Consider the following 20,885-nt stretch of genomic DNA (forward strand, 5'->3'; position numbering starts at 1 on the left):
TTCCTTAAAAACATGATGAAGGGCATTCACAATAAAATCTCTGTCAGTATAGTTTTATTGCCGCAATCTGTCACTGCTCCTGGTACATGATATTGTTGAGCTTTTGCAAAGAAAAACAGAACAAAAAAAAACAAGAAGGAAAAGCAGTTTTATTTCCATCTGAAAATGATTGTATTTTGTCACAAAGAAAGCTTGAATGAACTTGAAATTCGTCAGACTCTCACAGGAGCAGTTGATATTCCTGAAAAGTGAACACAGGAAGGCAAAGATGCTGCAACATTTAACCCTCTCTTAAATTTGTCAGAATGTTTGCAAATGATTTTCTATGCACACGGCACAGAGGCAAGATGAATAAGGACATATCTCATCATAGACTTACCTGTGCTATCCCATACAATTATCTCTAATATAATACTATACAATATAACATGATCATACGAATAAATAATAAAATAAAATAACTATAGTACTTAATTTCTTTATTATTAAACAGGGAGAATAATTAGTATATTTAATTACAAGTCATCATGGCTAGGCTTCGCGAATGAAGATGTGGGGAGGGCTCTACCTACATTTGTTACAAGCACGCTGGTGGCTAAAGAGGCCAATTCGAGATAGGCACATCTGGTTGCAAAAGGCACAGCAGAAAGACTCCTTAGGTGGTATATTCTACTAGGCATGATTCTTTCTGCATTGTCTTTTCTCCTCAAGAACAGCAGCAGCGTTATAGATGGTGTGTCTCCAGACCTCCTGATTGGAGGTCAGAGTAGACCAGTTATGTTGATCAGTATGGCCAAGGCTGAGATGTTGTTTCAGGGAGTCCTTGTATCTCTTCTTCGGGGCTCCTCTCTTGCGGCAGCCGGTGGCAAGTTCACCATAAAGCAAGATCTTAGGGAGGCGGTGGTCCTTCATCCTTGAGGCGTACCCTGCCCAACACAGCTGTGTTCTCAGCAACATGGCGTCAATACTTGTGATTGCTACTTGTTCTAGAACAGATGTATTAGTCACATAATCTGACCAGTGGATGTTTAGGCAGCAATGTCGATGTTGAGATGGGACAGCTCATGCTCAATTAGGGCAGAGCGATGTTCAAGATGTCCACTATCCACAGTATCAAGTATGGTTCTGATGTTCCAGCATGCGAGAGACAATTTGGGTACACCTTTGGAGGCAGGTGCATGCCTTTGTCTTTTGATCTTTGTGTGACTGCATCAGTAGAAGATGCCCGTTGGCCGCAGTTAACCAACCGGGTGAAGGGAGAGATGAGCTTTAGTTGGGTCACCTCTTCTAGGCCCCTCTCCGAGTGGAGCAAGCAGTGCTCTCCTTGAAAAAGGCTGCTTCGACATTCAGGGTGCTGCCTCAAGAGACTGTCATCTCCAGTCAGTCTCTAATGACCGATATCCTGAACTGCCTGCATGCAGGGTTGGGTCTGCGGCTTCCAGTTCACCTTTCACCTGCTGTTTCGACCCTTGCCCATCGCTACAGGGCTTTGCAAATGTGGGTAAAGCCTTTGAACCTGCGCAATGGATTTTTTAGTTGAGATGCAGTATGCATGGAACTGGACCCATCCTTTAATTCTAAGGTTCATCTGCCAGGGCCGAGCGAGCTTGGACGGTGACAGCGAGGTCCTCAGGACGTAGGTTTACTTAGAATGTCCTTCTCTTAGATGGATGGTCTTACAGGGCTAAGCAAGCTCCATTTGCCCGGGTTTGGAAATTAGAGTTGTCCTTCTCCTAGAATGGTTGCCAGAAGGCTAGTGAGCCCATCCTGCCCATGGACATATTATATCTGACCCTTCGGTTTTGACCTGTCTGGCATGGGAGACCCTGCTGACAGCATGTACCATCTCTGGCATAGCTCGCAACCTCATAGGAGTACAGAGGCTTCCTCCCCACTGAGACCCCACGGCCTGCCAGACCCCTTCCCCTCCCCCAAATTGGACTGGCAAATCGCTGAGCGCTCTGAAGTTCCTCCTTTCTTCTCCCCTCCTCCGGGGTGGCCGCCGGTAGCCTGCCCAGCGTGGCAGCCACTGAGCAATTACAAGTATAGAAAAAAAATAATGATAAGTTGCAAATCACTGTGAGAATATGGCTCAGTACAAGAGGATATTATAAAAGAGAGGTTTTACATACAGGAGAGATTGCAAGAGGAAACAGACTAATGGGTTTGGATGAAAGAAGAAATAGCAGTGCTAACTAGAAACATAATACCATAACTTTTCTGTTTTAACTGTAAACATTTTAAGAAAAAAATTTATTTTAATTAAAAAATATTATGAAACACTGTTCTATACCTAGAAACAGTGACATAGTTAGGCTGAAAAGAGATGAAAATAGAAATTTAGTAGTATTCAGAACATCTAACTTTAGGTGAGTAACTAAGTTCTAGGTTAAGAATCGAGTTACACATGCTGCATATATCAAAATAAAGAGACATGGTACTGCAGAGGGAAATCCTAACTTGATTCTGTATTACCATCTGTCAAATTCTCTCACACTGTCTCTCCTTCTATTGAGTATAATGGGAACATAAAGATGGCACTCCTAATTTCATCACTTCAATAATTAAAATTATATGGAAGAGAGTAAAACCTTGAGGTTCAAAGTTGTCACCAAAGCAGCACTGAAAAACTTTTGGTTTTATTCTTCTACAAAACAGAAGATTGTTTCTTGTAAGATGGATTCTGATTAATACATATAATAATGTCTTTTCCAATTGACTCTATTTAAAAAGAAAATGCAGAATAAAACAAGTAAAAATTCTTTAATATCAGTCTAGACATTTGTGGTTGTGGCATTTTGTATTTGGCTCCCCATCAAGTCCTCGACACCACAGCAAAAGCCCTTCTTCCCTCCCGTTTTGGGTAAAGGAGAGAGAAGGAAAAAAAAACCAAAGAACCGAAAATAACAGAATTAAAGCAACATATATATATTTACACTTAATTACAGTTACAAAAACACTATATACATATAAGAAAAGAGAACCCCAACCCCCAAAACCAGAAAAACAGATACACCCAACTAATAAAGAACTGACAAACCAAAATTTTAATACTTTCCTTAAGAAAACAAAAGCTACTCTACCAAATCTCTCCTCTCAGATAGGAAAAACAACAGGTCTCACAAGCCTCACTCCCACACAAGCGAGACCAGCCGCAGGGATACTGCTGTCTCCAAGTCCACCGGAAGAGAAGAAGGAACCTCCTCTCCTCTTCTTTTTTATATGTTTGCTTACGTAAAAAATAGGGTGGAATACTGGGACATAGGTACTTGGTTTCGAGCTGGTTGCCAAGGAAGGCCTGTATCAAACCACTGCAGGGATTGTAATGCGGACGCAGACTATTCAAGAAAAATGTGGCCTGCTTATTCACAGAACAGAAAAGTTAAAATATGCTGATGTCTCAAAGACATATATGTCATTGCTGAGGCCCAACAAAGAAGGATCAGAGATATATCTAATATAAAGAAAAAAATGTAAATATGATGAGCTCTTTAAAGTTTGGAGTAAGAGGAAATAAATACTAGAATGTATTTAAGTGGTAGAAACAATTTCAAGGTTGTATGATGTGTTCAGTGAAGACATATTATGAAATTAGAGTCCTTTGCTATGCAGATATAAAGTAAGGGATCTCAACATTGTATATATTAGTGGATATAAAATTGCATAGATAGTGCCATGGTGCTAAGGAAATGAGGCAGAATGGAGCATGGGCAATAACGTTCTCATATATATTTCTACTCAAGATTTTTTATATTCTTTTCTGCTTATTTCTTATCTGTGAAATGTCAATGTTTTTTCTACACTCATCAGTGTAGGTAAGAAGTAGATTATGTCAGTGAAGTGTTTTCAAATCTAATTTCCTTTTAACTTGAAGGAGTGGGTACTTAAAATAGCTAAAATAATTCAGACATGGACTTGTAAAATTTTATATTTAATGTAAGACTCTTTAGTATTACTGACCTGCAAGGAGCTAATCATCACCTCTTTAACTTTTTAAACTTTTTTTAACTAGCTGGGCACAGATGGAGGTTTAACTACTACTGAAGCTGGCAACAACCTTCTCTGGTTTGGGTCAAAATGTTCATATGTCTACACTGAGATGTCACGGGCATTTTAAGACTTTTGAGTTATTTTCTTTCCTGATTAGATTAGATCTGGAATAGCTGATACTGCATGAATTTCCCTCAGCACATTGAAAACTCTCATAATTAAAAATAGACCAATGGAGAGAGAACCAGGTGTTTTCCCATTAAATTGTGTGTCTTATGGAAGAAATCACTCAAATCATCTTCCTTTTAGTCTGAACTATTCATTTGTTCTCCAGAAATGACATCCCAGGTTTATTTAGTTTTCCACTGTTTGTATTAGTTATCAAAGAAGCTGATCAGAATATATCATTAAGACAGCAATAGAATGACCTATTTATTTACTGAATAAAGTTTTCCTTCAGAGAAGTCTGCAGCTCATTTGGGGATTAATGACATAACATAAATGGAATGAAGGTAAACACAAATTTTATAAAATGCATACAGAGAGCTTGTCTTTGGTAAGATGGGAAAGGCAGGATAGGAACTCTTCTTATTGCTGTAAGTTACTTAATTTACCACCACTGCTTTTTTATTTACTAAGACATTAGTAAATATTAGCTATCGGTTTTAACTTACTTGCTTGTCTAATGAGGTGGGGAGGAGGGCAGCGTGCCTTTTAGTGAGCAAGCTCCTTGGGGCAGGGCTTTGTGCTCTTTGCCTGTATCTTTCTGCAGTGCTAAGCAAAATGATTCTCCAAGCATTCAGAACCTCCAAACCATGACTGTTATAAATCAGCAGCCAACTCAGTCCTGTCAGCAGAATACATAGGACTGATTTACAAACAACACTACTTCCCCCTTTCCTTTTTCCTGCAGTGAGCAGAAACAACTAAAAGCTGATGCCGAATAAAGAAACTGGAGGACTGATTGGTTTGAGACTCCTGCTTTTCTTCAGGAAAGTGAAAAGTTGAAGGTTGTGCTTATAGCTTCCTGGTTAGGTCCTGCTGGTAAAGAGTGGTTGCCTTCCCTGTGAAGCAGTTTTTTCCCTGACGGATGAGTAGTAAACTTGTATTTTCACATCTCTGTTCTGGACAAGTAAACATTAGGATATGAATGCATTATGTAAGCCTGTGAATTACTTAGTGGCTCCATAAATAGTAAATAAAATGAAGTAACATTGTCTGAAACTGGGGCAGCAGGCTTGCAATATGTGTTTTTTAAAAATTCCTTTTGAAAAAAATATTAGTACACACTGATGTTTGATGATTTCTCCCCAGTCATTGGAATACAACATAAAAATTTCTTAACCTTGTTTCATTTAGATTGTTACAAACTCTTGTGTGGTCTCAGGAAGGAAAAGGTGGAAAGCCTTTTCTATGTTTTATATCTCACTTCTTGTGAGATATAAGAGCTTAAAAATTATGGAGGGGAACCCTGTTTGTGATTTTTAAAATAATTGTGAAAAGGAGAAAAACTAGGAAGCAGTGTTTAGCCAGTGTACTAATTTTCCTTTAGCGAATTGCACTGAAAAAAGAGTCAGGCATCAGGAAATTTACAGAAAGGATTTGCTCCTGTTTGATGCTGTGGAGATGTAGGTGCTAAAAAAATACTCCGGAACAGTTAATTAGGGGTGAGATAAGGAAAGGGTTTAATTATGCCAAGGCAAAAGATGTTACACGGCGCGCCCCTGTGCCCGAGATGTTACATTTTATAAGACCATCTATCCAATCTCAAATGTGTCCACCCTGTGGCCTTTACTCTGGACTGCCCCTGGTCCACCTCCTGAGAAATGGGTCTGGGGGCTTTTACTTCATCATCTTCACCATCTTCAGAGCACAAAGGGTACATAGTCCCCTAATTCTTTACTCTGTTTTCTTATTCGGACCCTGATATGCTGTTCTCTAACAGGCTAGGTCTTACCTTGACAAGAGACTAAACATTGCCACTGAATTCAGGGGTAGGTTTGATATGAGGTGCATAGAATGGGGTAAGAGGGTTAAGGAATGTGTAAACCAAGGGTGCTATAGGGAAAGGGACAAGGGAGTGAGGGCTGCTGCTTTTAAAATCTACTTATAAAACTTATAAGGCTTACAAATATTAGAAAAATAAAAGAACTATTAGGGGCTTAAGGTATCAGCTTTTCCCAGTTTCCTTGCTGCTGCGTTCCCTTCTGTAATGATGACTATTTTATTTGTAGAGAAACTAACTAGTATTTCCAAATTTCGAAAAAAGCTTTTTCATTTAACTGGATATTGTAAAACTAATTAAAAATACGTGGAATAATGTCTGCTGTGCAGCAAAGACAGTATATTCTGACTACATTTCAAGATGTAGTAATGCATTTTTATGATGATGATGAGTACTATTATTTATTATGCAGATTCCTGTACCATAAGCTCTGTTTCACCATATTAGTTTGCAGATAGGGCTACTGGGAAATCTTTTCTTAATTTTTTCCCTAGATAATACAGAAGTAGATTGATGGAGTATAAAGACAAACAAACAAACAAACAAAAACCAAAAAACAACCAAACAAAAAACAACAAAACCCCCACGTAGAATAAAATAGAATAAAATTAAGCTTAATGACATAATTCTTATCTTCAGCTTGAATGCATAAAGTGTGCTGAACAATATATAGATGAACAATCACAATAAAAGAAAATTTGTTTTCAACAAATATATCCAACTCATTCATATTATTTTGTCTTTTTTAGTGATCATCAGAGTTGGTATTTTCATCCACAGGTCAAGAAGTAATTAGTTATATATGAAATAAAACTTCGATTTTAATTCCTGTTGGTATTGTGGAAAAAAAAGAAGAAAGTAACTTTTGAATTAGCACTTCTATACGTAACTTAAGGTTTTATTTCATTTATACATAATTTATCTATATCTTAGGTATCAATATTGGCCTAAATTACTGATTATTAGATTCAGCATGCTCTAAACATTTTGAATAGTGAATGCTAAATTTGAAAAAAATTACCTTAAGGCCTTACAGATTAAAAGAGGTATTGGATCTTTATGTTGACATAGACCTATGCAAAGCTAGAGTATGTAAAAAAACCCCAACATTTTACAGTATGTACAATTCCTATTTGTAGATCTAGAACATATTAGTATATATTTCATGCATATTTCTCATACATCAGAACTATTTAGAATACAAAATTGCTTGCTTCATTTTACCATCAATGGAAAATTCTTTGTTATATACACATACATATATCTTTTATTCCAAAGTAACAGACATCACTATGAGTAAATAATGACAGGTTTTAGCAGGTTTTTTTGTACACATACACATACATGCACACGTCATACCTACATGTGCTTACTGAAAACACGCTGAAGATCAGTCTAAACTACCTATAAAATTCACGACACTGTGTTTGTATTCTTATTCACAGTACTTCAGTTTCCTTCTGAATGTGAACCTGACTTATGAAAATGCTAAGTGTCACTGAAATGTTAAGCTACTCACAAAATTTAATTATGCATCTATTTAAACATGCTGCTACTTTGGTCCTAAATTAATATTTATCTGCACGTGGTTATTCAGAAAGGTGAGAGTTTTGATGTCTTACATACTTTTCCAAAGGGATTCAGATTTCTTGCAGGTAGATTTTACCAGGTGTTTTAGATAAATATTGTGAGAATATCAGTCCATACCCAAAGTTTACCTGGGTGAACATATGGTTCAACTATGAACTCTGGCATGCAAGAGGTATGCTGTAAAGTGCCATAGAAAGTATTAAAATCAAGATCCAGGAGTAATATCTTGACATTCAGTAGAAGAGAGTTTTAAAAACTACTTTTTTTTTGCTAATTAGAATTTAACTAAATTATGTTTCTTTTTCAAATCACAGAATATTAGTCAACTTGCAGTTTTTAATTTTCCCCTTTTTTACACCAACTAGAAATAAAATCCTTCTAAAACTTAACCTCATGTCAGGTGCTAAACTTATTAAGTATTAAAGAGATTTAAATAAATTCACTTTATAGCTAAACTTAGTTCACATTTCGGAGATAATGTCTTCCTATATTCTTCTCCCATGTTGAACAAATTGAACAGATCTTCAATTAAAGTGCTCCTGACACTAAGCCAGAATATTGATAGTTACTAAAACAATTAAAAGCAAAAGGACTAACATTTAGGGCAAAGAAAAAAGTAAGGAAAAGAAAAACAAAAGACTTCTGTCTTTCTCTTCTGTTATTGTATGTTAATTTTAGATTTATTTTCACCAAAGACATCAAGTATAATTAATTAAATATTTCATTCTCACTAATATATAAATATAACATCTTTACAAACAGACTCTGTCTATTAATTTTTAATTTTTTTTTAAACTTAGAACAGTTCAGAAAAGCAATTACGTAAGAGTTTTATGACACTTAATAGTCAGTAAGGAGGTATTTTTCTTTTATTTTTTTCAAACAGTATTGCTAATCAGTGTTTTTAACAAAATATTGAGTATAGCACTGGGACTTGATTAAGCTGGTATAGCACATCAGTGGAAATTTTCACCAGTTGGGTGTTTTCCTAAATTGTTGTGGTGACAAAAGGCTCTAAACCCTTAGCATGCATTTTTATGGTACAGCTGTGCAACCTAAAGACTAACTGCTGAAGAAAGGGGTGCTGTCCATTCTTCATGCTGGCCACATGTTTCCTCCTCTCACTTATATTTTATGTTAGAACAAAATCTTACCTGAATAGCTGATGAACCGTTTAGGGAGTCAAATGGCATAAGCAGATTTCTTATTGTTTTTTGTGTCATAGTAACTTTGTATGGCTTAAGTCCCTAAATGGACTCACTGAAAGCTCAGATCAGAGAAGAATTAGGGATTAAGGGAGGTGAGGGCAGAGAAGGTCTTTTTTGCTCATAGAAACAGAAAAAAAGTGGTTGGAAGACATCCTTGACCATCATCTAACCCAACCTCTCACTCACAGCAACAGGTTAGAAGTAGCTGTCAGTACATTGGCTTAGCTGTAACATCAGCCAACACTTTTTGTTAAAAGATTACAAAGTGTTTGTATCAGTATTTGAGATATTTGCCTGAGTGGCAAATTGTCCGTCATTAAATCACAAGGCTACAAGTCCTGCTTATGCAGAAGTTCTGTGTCATATATAGCCTTGCTGCAACTCTATGGCTACAACTATACATTATACTATTTTCTGTATTAATGCATCTAGACAATAAATGCAAATTCATCTATACAGAGAGAATAATCAAGAATACTGAGGAGACAAAGAATATTTTGGAGAAAGACCTAACCAACCAAAAAAGGAGTCCTAAGTAGGATTTACATCCCATCCAATCTCACTGTTCAGCCCTGATGTTTTTTCCCATCTCAAGGCAGTTTTTGGAGGAGTGGGTAGGTGATGCCTCTGGTTAGCTTCTTGCTTCAGGGCATTTGTATGAGAGCTACATAATGGGAGGAAAAAGCCACAGCTGTTATACTGTACTGCTGGAAGTGGTTATCATGTGTCTGGGATTATTTTCTGGGAAAGTTTCTTTTTTTACATGACTTAAGCCGTGAAAGCTTAGCTCCTGCGTGAGTCTTCTTTGTAATTTATATCTGAGATAATTTTAGTGTTAATCACTATATCTGATCCTCCTTCTATGTTTAGACAAGCAACCTATACACTAGTGATTATTCTGTCTTCCTATCTGAAGGGACACACATATATAGAGAAAGTCCTGATTAAATCCTATTATTAAATTATTAAGACCCTTCCTTAGTGTTCTAGTGTTTTTTCCCCTCTAATTTTAAATGACTTCTTGAAACAATAAAGGATCTTATGAAATAACTTTTCTTTTTTTTTTTTTTTAATGCACATATTTCAAAACTGTCGGAATGACAAAGTATAATTTAGAGATTGTAAAACAAGGGATTTCATCTGGAATATTTTTGAAAGATGCTTATAGTGATATTTTCATACTCTAAATTATCATTATCCAATGGATTGTAGCAGTTCTAATTCCTAGACAGAGAAGCAAAAAAACAAACCCACAAAAACTTCACAAAGAAACTTCCTTTCAAATACATGGAGCACGTCAGGTTTTAGAAGCCTTTGTGGCAAAAGAGATAAGTTTTTTAAAGAGAGGTGCATATTACACTAGGCTTTTTTTATTTCTTCATTGTTGCTACAAGGGAAGAGGGGGATGCTCAATATGAGAATCAGCAAACTTCGTTTATTGATCACTGCTAGCAGCTTAATATACGCTTTATAATTAGCTCATACATATTGCAAAGCTAAGCTCATTATTGGTTCTTGCTTGATTTCACTTTTACTCCCTTCTTTTGTTGACACAGGTGGCTCTCAGTTGTTTTTGTTTCGCTAATCACAACCTCCTGTTTACCAGCCAACTAGCAGGCACAAAAACACTGTAGCCTTGCCATGGCCTTGCTATCTCAGATCTTCTCACGGGCCTAGACAGGCCGTGCTCTATACTCTAACAGCTCATCCATAGCTTTAGCTATATCCATATGTCCCTGTCTTGCTAGTCAGCCCTCTACACTTCATGTTTTGATTATCCAATGTTTTTGTAGAAAGCAAAGGTTTGCATACATATAAGGCAGGAATAAAAGACAAAAGTACAGCACAGAAGTATTCTCTCACACACACACACAAGTATATGCACACATGCACACACTCTCATACTTATTGCCACTCATATATACTGTCAACATAAAAAGATAATATTCTTAGGCAATGTATAGGTCATCAAAATTTTAAGATTATTTAGAGCTGAGGAAGGAAACCAGAGACATTTGACAACAAAGTTTTAAAATGCAAAATAATGGTATATTTAGTGCAAAGTAGATGTGTTATGCTGTATTGGGTCTGGCTGAGATGGAGTTCCTTTCCCCATAGCAGCCCTCACAAGCTGTGCTTTGCATTGGTAGTTAGAAGGGTGTTGATAACACCAGCCCAATCGAGGGCATATATACAAATAAATTTTTTATTTTTTATTTTGCATAGACCTCTGCAAAAAACAGATGTTCTGATTGGCTACATCAAAACTGAGGAAAAAATATTCAAAATTTTGGGATGAAAAACATAAGCATCATAGAAAATTTTTTTTCTTTAAAACCTTAATTTTAACATCTTAAAAATGTAGCTTTTTTAAACAAGCACAGTAATTCTAAATGAAAAAGGATTCAAGTTTTTTGCACATAAATGAAATTTAAATTGGTTAAGTTTTATATCCATATTGATAAGACTAAGCAAATTCCTTTAATAGCTGCTTGTCTGGTTCTTCTACCTTAAAATTTTTGTTTCAGCTCCATTTAACGGCCAGTTGCAAACTTTGGCTTTTGAAGCCCAAGTGTGCCTTTGTAAAGCAAGCACAACTGAAACGCCATGTACACATTTAAAACCATAATACGATGTGACAGCACAACATGATTCAATCATGTCAGAAGATGAGAGTTGTGTATAGAGATAGGTCTTGCATTTTTTCATCTTTCTGAGTGGCTGTTGCTTTTAGGTGTTTTCGTTGAAGCAAACAACCTCTTTAGCCTCATGCAAAACCAGAAAAAGCAAATTCTGGTTTCTTGGAGTAACTGGGGACTTATTTGTAATCTTAAAAGGTATATGTCCTATTGTAAGGCCTTATATAAATTGCGTGCTTCGTGGCGGCGTGGGCCCGGGCTGACCCTGGGCACTGGAACCCGGTCCTGGAGCTGGGGCCCGGTCCCGAGCGGCCCTGGGCACTGAAAGAAGCGAGAAAATGGGAGCTTCACCTGTGCGGACAGTACCATCGTGGGAGATGAGAGGGGAGCCCCGGAACACACAGAAGAGAAGGACAACTCTAAACTCAGGCAGACTGAGCTTGTCAGCCCTGTAAGGCCATCCATCTAAGAGAAGGTCACTCTAAACAAACCTGCGTCCTGAGGACCTTGCTACCACTGTCCAAGCTCGCTCAGCCCCGGCAGATGAACCTTAGGATTAAAGGGTGGGCTCAGTTCAGCGCACACTGTGTCTCACCTAAAAAATCCACTGTGCAGGCTCGAAGGCCTTACCCGCATTTGCAAAACCCTGTATCACCAGCGCACTTGTAACGAATGTGGGTGGAGACCTTCCCCGGATCTTCATTCGTGAAGACTGGCCATGATGATATAAATTATAAGATCTGGCACCGTACAAATACCCAAATATTTATTTATCTCTGTCTCTTGTTTCTTTCTAACTCTTTGTCACTTTTGATTTTATTTCTCATTATTATCTTTCGTTTTGGCCTAACAGCCCTGTAACACATTTAATCAGGCTTAAGAGTCATGCATTTTATCTTATAATTCACACTGAGAATTCAAGTGATTAAGGCTATAAAAATTGAAATACACTTGAAATAACCACACAAAACATTTCATTCCCTCCATAATAACTCCCTGGTTTACACTGTGGTGGTATTTTCCTGCTGGTCCACACTGCCAGGTGGTAATACCTCTTACTGTTTAGCAGTAAACTGTGTATATGGGAACCAAAGTTTCATTCGGGCACCCTTTATCTGCTTCAGAAAGGAGCAATTAAACAGGTAATGGTTTATTCAGTATCCTGTCATTATTAGCCCTCTCACTCCAGGAAAATTCATAAACTGGTTTGTGGCCCAGACATTTTTTCATGGTACCGTCATGAATTGACTGTGTTTGCTTGTGGATTGAAGCACAAGATGATGAAGAATGAATAAAGATTTATTGAAAAAAGTTATGCATCTCAACACATCAGCTCCAGAGATCACAACTGAACACCAAAATGACATAACATGCTTAATTTAAATAAGATATCCTGTATTTTCATGGAATCACAGAATCACAGAATGGTTTGGGTTGGAAGGGACCTTAGAGATCATCTAGTTTCAACTCCCCTGTCAGGGGCAGGGAGACCTTCCACTAGACCAGGTTGCTCAAAGCCTAGATTCTTTCCTAGACTGATGAAAAGAAGGACTAGTTTCCTATAAATATGTTGAGCTGATAGCAAACCTGATTGAAAACAGTTTACAACTGCAGAAACAAAAAGTTTTACATGAATATCTTGCAAAGTGCTTTGCAGCAGTTGAAAGATTTTATTCTTAAAAATCCTAACATCTGTTACTACAAAATAACAACAAAAAAGTTTGGTAAGCAAATGACAGGAAATTAAATCAAAGAATGGAGAAAAGTATATTTTGAGGTGGTTTTGGCAAAGAAATTGGAAATATAAACAATAAAAATGTGTGAGGTGTGATTTATTAACTAGCAAACAATCTATTCAACTTATTTGATTGCTTTACATATGTAAAATGTGACTTCTGGAAAGTAGTTTTGCTATATTTTTTTTACTTTTAACAGATAAAACCAATGAACTGAACTACTCTAGATAGATTGTATTAACTTCAGCATGGTTCTACTGGGAGCAGACTGCATTGCAATACTGTAGAATGAATGAACCTCCCCGGATCTATAATTGCTAACATCCTTCTCTGCAAATTGCTCTTTTGGGCTTTTGGGTTTAGTTTAACCTTAAAATTGTTGTATCTTTTGTAAAAGTTAACACTATGGTGAACTTTCTTCTAGACCTTGAAGAACATGGGTATTTGTTGTTGGGTTTTTTTCCTTTTCTGGTTACGTTTAAAATATACTTTTTTGAAATATTGCCTTTTGTTAAAACTTATTTGTATTCCTATAGAAAAGAGAAATAGAGTATTTCTATTTTTTCAAAAGGTCCACACAGCTACACCTACTTTAAAAATGAAATCCACTGTATTTAAAATTACCAATTAATAAAGATGGTAACAGCTTTTATTTAGGATAGTCTGTTGTATTTATGTCTCCATAGTACTTCTGTTAGGAGCAGCAGAAACTACTTGTTATCAGTTAAAGCATTTATTTTCACTGGTTTTGGTTGAGAGAAATATGGGAGACCACAGGTGTGAGGACATACTGCACTCTATTGGTAGATTGTACAGTACAGGTGTCAACTAGACAATTTTTTTAAGCTCCTGTATTTTCCTTAGTAAAAGTAAAAATTCCAGCTCTGGGCCTGGACTGAAGAATTCTGAAGAAGAAAAAAATTTCTACAGATAAGACTTCTTAACTGAATGTTTGAAATTATTTGTTTTGTGAAATATTTTGTTTTGAGAGATGTAAAAGTTCATTTTATGCTTCAGCTCATTTTATTAACTCATATCATGTTCCTGTATTTCAATTTCGTCCTGGACTTATGGAAGAAAAAGTTATAAAAAATTGTAGTTTCCAAATTTTTTCTACCAAATTGAAGTGCTTAAAATATCCCCAGCAGGAATTTTAACCTGTGAAGTAACTGAACTGTCCTTCTGAGTAGTATGTCTCTGCCAATCCTAAACCAGTCCTAAGCCAGATAGCTATATGTTGGAAACCTAAACTTTGGAGTTGACTGTGGTAATTGAAGTTTTGGCATATACACTCATAAACTATGAGTGTCAAATTTTGGGGAGATTTTAGGGAGTACTTGAGATGAGAAGTTTGATAATGACTATATTAATGTACTCACCCTATGGTGCTGACCTTATCTTTTACAGAGAATTATTGCAATAATATTATATCATGCTGATAAGGAAAATCTTTTATGTTCTAGAGAATTTTATTCTAGCTCTAGGATAAAGCTATAAAACAAAGCAGAACTATTCTAGCTTGACCAAACTGTGAACAAGATGCCCTGTATTACATAAAAGGTACCCCCAAGGCAGCATATAAATTCATTCCAAAGCATAAAATGCATCAGTTTTACTGAATTTAGAATTAATAGAGAACATCTGTTTTTCCACAGTTAAATGATAGCACATACTGGCTCAACATAATCGTGGAACAAAACCCTATCAAGACATCTACAGGCAAAACTGCAGAGGGTTTTAAAATTATGCATACAAGTAGTCTCATAGGCTGGACATGGCTAAGTACTTTATTGTGTCTTTTTCATTAATTCATGTAATCTAGTACCTTATCTTAAGTTTTGCTTGTGGAAATCACGAAATTACATGTTTGACTTTGAAAAATGCAAACTCTAATGAAGAACACTGTAAAATCACATAATTCATATGCACAAAAGAATTGGGGATGCTCAATAATCTCTTTTTATTGCTCTTTCATTAACATTGATCTTAGCAGCAGAGATATTCTGGCATAATATACTCCAAATTATCCAATTTACTACAGTTATGAAGTTGTGGCTATTCTGAAAGTTTCTCTTCCAGGAAATATCACTTATTTTTAGTACATGTCAAGAAAAAAAAATATACTGCTAGCATTGGTAACTATCTCTTGATTTTTGAAATAGGTTTTATATAAGATGACTTTCATTCTTACTCCTTAATAAGGTAAAATAATAAATGCTCTATAGATCTCCGTATTTCTAAGGGTACTGCTAAGAAAAGAGATATAGAGAAAAAGTTTCCATTGGGAGAATAGTTTCCTTGAAAACTCTTCATGAGCAAAAACCTTCACCTTTCCTTCAAAAATGTTCTCCATTACATGTTCAAGTTCTGAAAAATTTCAGAAGAGCAAACTAAAGTTTCTTTCCAGGTTGATCTCCTAAGGAATACAACATTTGCACTGAGGTTAAGGACTAATAAGAGCATTCTCTAACACGCTCTATGTGCACAGGTGTCTTTGGGGGAAAATCAGAATGTTTTAGAAGAGAAAATGAAGATTTCTCCTTGAGCATGTCCACATCCTACTACAAATAGAGTCAGGACATAATTTCAGTATGTGTGGAATATTGAATCCAGAAAAGTTTTTGAGTCTGTTTTTTTTAGATAGTTTTCAATTGAAGGAATGGTATTTGAAATAGTTCTTATCTGGACAAGAGGGGAGATTACTATACTGGAAACCCCTTTCCAAACAAATCCTTCAGACATCTAAAGAACTATATGCATGTATGCAAAATAATATGTAAAATATTAATAATCACAGAATCACAGAATCATATAGATTGGAAAAGATCTCTAAGATCATTGAGTTCAACCTCTGATGGACCCACCACCTTGTCAACTAGACCATGGCACTAAGTGCCATGGGTCAAAATTACATATGCTTTACCTTCAGCATAACGGAACATCTTTTCATTGTATGTATCTCCAGCCATTGTAGGTCATGTTGTATCTTACCCATCAAATGCAAAAGGCCAAAAGTCCTGCTTGATCAATTTGTTTGTCCACTGTTATATGTCTAAACTTCAAGTTTATACTCATTCAGTTTATACTCATCAGCTGATACAATCATTGTGAATTTGAGGGAACTCATCAAAAGACTCTGGGCCAAGGACACGTACATTTTACATCTTCTGTATGTCTTACAAAATAGCAAGAGAATCATATTTCACAAACATCTATTTCATGACCTGCTTACATTTTTTTTTTTAACTTATAGAGGAATTTTAGTTTACAGTGTATTTTGGCAGCATTAGTCATTAGACTTTTCCTGGTGTTCACCCAAGCTACTTTTCCCCCTACAAAATAAGAAAATAATTTCTTTGCCTTTTCCTAGAATTTTGATCAATATAATTTGCTGACCTTTCATATATAACATCATAACATATGATGTTATATACCGAGTAGAGTTTCTGTTGCTGTATTTTTCAAGTTTCAAAGCATACAAAGTCCTTTGCTTTCATTCTTATTGGAGGACTGTCCTTGCATTTGACTTATTTAGGATAACACTTCTCTGAGATAATCTTTCAGTAATTATATGAGTTGGAAATTCCAGAGGTGCTTTTTCCTTCAATGGCACTTCTGTATAAGTCAGTTTGCAGACTCAAATGTGAAATTCTTGGGTTTCTTTGGTCTTTTTTTCTGGATATTCTAATGTCTGTTGGGTTCTATAATCCATGCAACCATGATATTTTTCCATAGCTGGTTTCTTTTTTTCTTCTCTTACACATCCCATATGAAATTAAATAAACTGATTCTCACCTGATTCTAAGTATTGCCTATTGACAGATTGACATCAGTCTATTTATAGCCTATATTATTTTAAATTAATACACCTTGTACTGTGAAGTTTACTAATGTTTTTTACTATTAATTTCAGTTAACTAGGTCTCACACACCAAGATAAGCAAAGATAGCTCAAGCTTTAAATTTAAAAAGACAGTAAAGACTTAAGAAAACAAAATAATATCAAGGTTTGATGGCATGATGCAGATTATTTCATCAGATGAAGTCCTTGTGGAAATATATATTTTAAATATTTAAAACCAATATTGAAATCTGCTGATTGTTCAGCATTACATGAATTAACCTGCTGATTATGTCAGTGCTAAGACACTGGAAATAAGCAAACAAATAAAAAACTCTAGTCAAAAAATATGTGAACAGGTTTTATTCTTGCTGCTTCTTAGAAGCCCCAGTGTAGGCTAAATGATCTGTGACTTGGATGCTTCATTATTCAGCAAGAGTGTGGATCTGGGTCAGCTTGTGCTAGACCACACCACTGATGTAGCATCTTTTGGAAACATCAGTGCTACGGTAACACCAGTATTCCAATTCTGTAATGTCTTTCCTAGTCTGAATCCTAGTTTCATTTATATCCCAAAGTCATAGAAAAACAACAAGGCTTTTCTTTTTAATATGCCTAGATAAATTATACTACCAGCGCTTTAGCTGATACAGAGTTCTACTACTTCAAATGATGAGCAAATCTATATTTTCTGATGTTTTACATTAATGAAAGTCAGTGGGTGTCCCAGGATACACAGAAACAGTTGAAATAATTTGAAATCAATCTCCACATGGTTGTCCTCCTCTCCAAGGAGCATTCAACAGAATTTCCTTCAAGCACACATTTGGAAAAGAGAACATTACTCTGCTAGGATTATAAAAATTGCTATATATCAAAAAACTCTAGAAATCATAAAATTTTCCATATACGGTTGATTTGGATAACATATCAGTCATAGTGAGAGAGTGGTTGTCTTTTCCATTTTTTTCCCCTACCCACATAATTTCCACAAAACTCTAATACACTCAAATGCTTATTTGCAGAATATACAATATTAGTTCAAAAACTATTACCATTTTCCTGTATTTTTATCTTTCTCAAAGCTGTAGATTATTTCAGAAAACATCATCAATTTCCATGACTAAACTTTTTAGAGCTGCTTTTGGACTTGAGAATAGGCAATTGTCCCAATTTCCCCTTCAGTTTGCCTCAAGGCTGTGAGATGTCACCAAATAAGCAAGTACAGAGCAGGGAAGGTCTCCTACCTTCCCTCCTTAAATCTCCACAAATCTATTATACACTCTAGTCCTTTTATACCATTTAATTAAAATTACTATGAAAAAATAAATGCTTTTGCAAAAATAGAAAACACAGCAGAAGTTAAAGAGTAGCAAGAAATTCCTATTTTATTGTCAGAAAAACAGATTCAGTACAAGAACTCTGTGTCCTATTGCCGTTGTCCTTGCCCTTGTAGGACTTAGCTATTTGTTTATTTTTTTAGTTCATGATCTTGAATGGCTTTTCCTTCACATTATACAAAACAATGATGTGGTAAAAAGTACTTGTACAAATTCTTTGCTGACATGGTAATAGGCTTTGATTACATTCATGACCTCAAGAAGTGACTGTCCCATAAATGTCCCTGAATTTGTAATTTGTAACAGCTTTTATTTTTTATCTTTTCCTACTGTAAGATTTTAATGGTTGTTTATTAAAGTACTTTTCTGAAAACATATGCATCTTTAGAGTGCTTGCTTTCACTGCTTTCAAGTGCTCTGCAGTTTGTACTGTCCTGAACTTCCACAGCACTTTAATGAAGATAACCTTGATTTTTTGTTGTTTCCTCAAGTGTCTCATAATTTAACTCACTGAGTGTTGCAGAAGCCAAGGACTAGTGTCTTTTATTCTGGAGCTGAATCTAGAGTGCAATTGCATTTCAGCAAGTCATATGAAATGTCTCACATACTGACTATATGTATGCTACCAAGTTATGCCCAAACCTAAAATGTGACACCTGAAAATCACGAGTCACAGATGTTTAGTTTCCTAAAGGTCATAACAAATGTGCAGAATATAAGATATTTATAAAAGAAAGACAGAGAAGAAAAAAAGCAAAAGAGAAAGCTCTGGATCCTCATTATCTACACTGTTTAATGGTTAGTTGTTTCTTCAGGTCTGCCTTTGAACTGCTACAAATACTTAAATCTACCAAGACAGTTAAATAAGCTCTGAGTAGCCAATTGGTGTCATTTGGTCTTCATCTTTTATTTAGCAGAGCAGAAGCTATCTTTTGTAATATTGGTGGTGTTTGTATTGTCATCAGGCTTGCCATCTTTCTTAACAGTCTTTTTAAACAGAATGTAGAATGAATGTAGAAAACTACAGGGAATAAGATTATTTTATACAAAGCATGGGGAAGATTTTGAGAGACATTATTCCATTCACAGTGTGTGCTTCAGCCTTGATTTGAGAAGGCCCTCAGGTACCTGCTTAACTCGAATACCTCTGAAGTCAATATATTTACATGTGAATAATGTCTGTGGCTGTAATTTCACAAAGTGCTTTTTCAGTGCATCTGAAGGATGGATGGTAGGGTAAAGCAGAGGAGTATCTACAGAAACATTACCAGTCACATCTGTCTCAACCCAACAACAGCAGCACAGCACAGAATGCATTTGTAGATGGCATACATTTTCTCCTAGGGGTTATTGCTTAAAGATCCAATGGCCCTGTTCTTTCTCAGAGACTGTGGTATGTGCACAAGCCGTATCTCCCAGGAGCATTTCAGGCCGTGGCAAAATCCTATCCCTAGTCATATGCTCCAGAGCTTAGTGCCATGTGAGGAGGTGGATGCAACCGCACTGTTCCTTTCTCACTGTGCTTCAAGGAGCTCATGCTTTATCAGGCATGACACACTGCAGCCTCTGTCTCCCCCTTGGTAAATCCCTACTCACATCACATAATTTTTACATCCAGTGGTTAAGCCACCTTAAAGGTGTTAAAGTTCAAGTGAGATACCTCAATTTAACCACATATTTCCACTTGCCTGGTGCTTGTTTGAACAAGTACACGGTAAAGGCACCAGAGCTTCCTGTGGCTTTGTATTCCTTCATGTTATATAAACTGTTCTTATTAATAACTGGAGGAAATTACATCTGGTGAATCTCTGTTAATGGCATTAGTGGGGGGTTGATTTGGCATGGTAATTTTCCCTTAGGACCTGTTGAAATCCACACAGAAGGGAGTTCTGTTGTTTAGCATTGTTTTGAATGTCTTTGCTGAAGAATTAAGGCAAAATCTTTCCTTCCCACCATGATTTGGCTTTGCTTTGAGAGGAGTAGGGACATTTATTGTGATCCATTGAGGTTACTGCTCTAGAAAACTAAGAAAGAGCATTTCATCAGAGAAAACAAATATAGTTGAAGCAGCAACAGTGAAATTTGGTAACCTTTTAATCTATTTATCAAAGGGCCCAGAGTTCCATTTCAAGGCAGGTGGAGGAATACTTACTGAACCCAGAAAATTAATCTACCTCCACTGAACTGAGATAACCAAAAGAGGTGAAAGAAACAAGTACAAAACCGTTAGCACCTGCCAACTCTTATTAAGAGATTAGAGTGCTTAAAAAGACAGAGAGCAGCTCAATATTTCCTTTTAAGTTTCTCTTGGCTGATTTCTCATGCATGCTGCTGTGCACTGCAGTAAAACAAACAGGTCTCATTTCAGCTCCTCAGAGCTGCAAAAGCATTTTATGGCAAAAATAGGAAGCAGCTTCTCTTCAGACTTTACAAGATTTCTTTAAGCAATGTGTCTGTGCCCAAGTGATTGACTCTTTGCAAGAAACTTAGCTCCCAGTGTGACAGTAGAGTTACTTTACACATGAATGCTCAGTGA

The 20,885-nt window shown here is 36.2% G+C and overlaps 1 protein-coding gene across 1 annotated transcript in view; it reads left to right on the forward strand.

Moving 5' to 3' along the window:
• Positions 1-20,885, forward strand: part of FAM155A (family with sequence similarity 155 member A) — a 459,682-nt gene that overhangs the window by 399,270 nt on the left and 39,527 nt on the right. The gene's annotated exons all lie outside the window — the stretch shown is intronic.

Source organism: Corapipo altera, unplaced genomic scaffold (genome assembly GCF_003945725.1).
Source record: "Corapipo altera isolate COAL_440 unplaced genomic scaffold, ASM394572v1 0, whole genome shotgun sequence".
NCBI classification, from domain to species: domain Eukaryota; kingdom Metazoa; phylum Chordata; class Aves; order Passeriformes; family Pipridae; genus Corapipo; species Corapipo altera.